At 38.4% G+C, this 2,187-nt stretch overlaps 1 pseudogene; it reads left to right on the forward strand.

The window, feature by feature from the left end:
• The first annotated feature begins 441 nt into the window (after positions 1-441).
• Positions 442-1,577, forward strand: LOC129541630 (dimethyladenosine transferase 2, mitochondrial pseudogene; annotated as a pseudogene).
• Positions 1,578-2,187: the final 610 nt, after the last annotated feature.

Raw genomic sequence — 2,187 nt, forward strand, 5'->3', positions numbered from 1 at the left:
GAAATGAAATCTCAGGGTAGTTTTGTGTTTCTCTTATGGGTGAGACTGAAAACATTATCACGTTCATTGTCATTTTCATAAATAACAACACGTTTGTTGTATGTGCCTTTTGCCCATTTTTCTATAAGGTTTTTGGTAACTTTCCTTTCAATTATTAAGAATTCTTTATAATAGGGATATTACCTCTTGTCCTTGATATATCTTGTGAGTAACCCTAAATGTCATTTGTCCTTTAATTTTATTTATGGTGTTTTTTTTCTGTACAAAAGTTAAAAAAAAAATCTATGGAGCCAAGTTTATCATTTTTTACTGTCATTGTTTTTCCATCTTGTATCATAGCTACAAAGCCATTCACTCCACTGTGATTAAAGAGAACTATTCTAGTCCCGGAGTAGGGCTGAGTGGCACGTGGGATGTACCCTGTATGGAGTTCGTCGACAATGTAACGATCCTGGGCGACCCTGGGACAGGCCTTAGAGGGTGAGAATGTGGGTCCCAGGGGCGGGAATTCCCTCTTGGCTGACGCTTTCAGCCTTTACCGGCGCGGGGCGATTTTGCGTTTTGAATTCCGGAGTGGCGAGGTGGAAGGACGTCCCGGCAGAGAACTTCCATCCGCAACTGAAGCCCGATGTGGGATTTGGGAAACCGTCCTCGCGCCTGTACAAGTGCTGCTCCGAGACCAAGTGGTACGTAACCGGTCCGAGAGTGGCCGAGACCGTGGTGCGCATGCTGCGGGGAAAACGAAAAGCTGGCCAGCTAATCCTGGAGTGCAATCCAGGTCCTGGAGTACTCACCCGAGCATTGCTTGAAAGTGGTGCCAGAGTGATTACCCTTGAAAGTGACGAAAATTTTATTCCAGAATTGAAGTCCTTAGGAGACAGTGTGAATGGAAGACTAGAAGTGATCTATTGCGACTTCTTTAAACTTAAACTGGACCCTAGAAACCGTGGCACAGTGACACCTCCCGTTATGACTTCAGATATGCTGTTTCAATATTTGGGAGTGAAAGCACATCCTTGGAAAAAAGAAACTAATGGCAAATCCCCAAACTCCAGGCTTGTATCAGTCATTAAGTGTGCTCGGTCAAACAGCTTGTGGGATTAAGGTCCTGTGTACGGAGCCTTCCTCATCGTTTGATATGTATACCGTAAAGGGACAGCTGGAAAAGCAAAGGCGTAGAAAAAAACCTGTGTTTTATTCAGTTGACTCCTCATGGAAATTTATTTACAGGAAGCTTAACACCTTTTAACTATGATGTATTTTTTCACATGTTAAGGCAATGTTTTATGAAACGCGATGCCAAGCTAATAGACCATTTACCTTCATTGAGTCCAACTGATGCAGTGCATATATTGAAGCAAATAAAAAAATCATAAAGATGTGAGAGTAATAGATATGTACCCTGAAGACTTTCAGCACCTTTTTGAAACCATAGAATGTTCGAAAGATGATACCTGTAAGTGGCTATATGATGAATTCATGGAGGATACACTTTCATAGTGAAGTGGACTGCTAAGACATTAAAGGGAGCTGTTTATTATTTTGAAAATTACAACACAAATGAAAAAGAACTGAGTTTGAAACGCTCACATCCTTCGGAAGATAACTGTTCTTGTTTTGCACAACTAGGCAGATTATTTCTTCTGCCACTATAATGGTGTATTGGATAAAACAGTGGCTGCTATTTTATTCAAATGAATGAAATGAAAACGTCTGTTAATTGTAGATTTAATCAAATTGGATTTGTTTTGTTTTAAATTCCTATCTGTTGTAAGCATTCTGGTAGTCATAGGGTATTACTAGATGAAATTTAGTTTTAAAAATTCTTTTGGCCTTATATCGTATGCTGTATTTAAATTTTCCATTTTTGCTGTCGATTTTTATATCCTCCTGGGGGAGCAGAAGAGTGTACATAAACATGGAAAGTAAACTGACTTAATTGGTTTGTTTAACTTTTCAGTTTATTGAAATGTATTATCAAGTACTGTACAGTTATTTAAATTTTAATATGGTTTAAACCTTTTTAGAAATTAAAATATTTTAAGTAAAAAAAATAAAGAGAATTATTCTGTGTTTGCATGTATGCGGCTTCATGTTTGTACATTTAGATCCATTTGGAGTCTATTTTGGCATACGGTGTGAGATTTGTATCTGGTTTTATCTTTTCCCAATAGTTACTTGGTTGTC

This window comes from Moschus berezovskii, chromosome 4, assembly GCF_049115385.1.
Source record: "Moschus berezovskii isolate FMDL1 chromosome 4, NW_MosBer_1.0, whole genome shotgun sequence".
NCBI lineage: Eukaryota > Metazoa > Chordata > Mammalia > Artiodactyla > Moschidae > Moschus > Moschus berezovskii.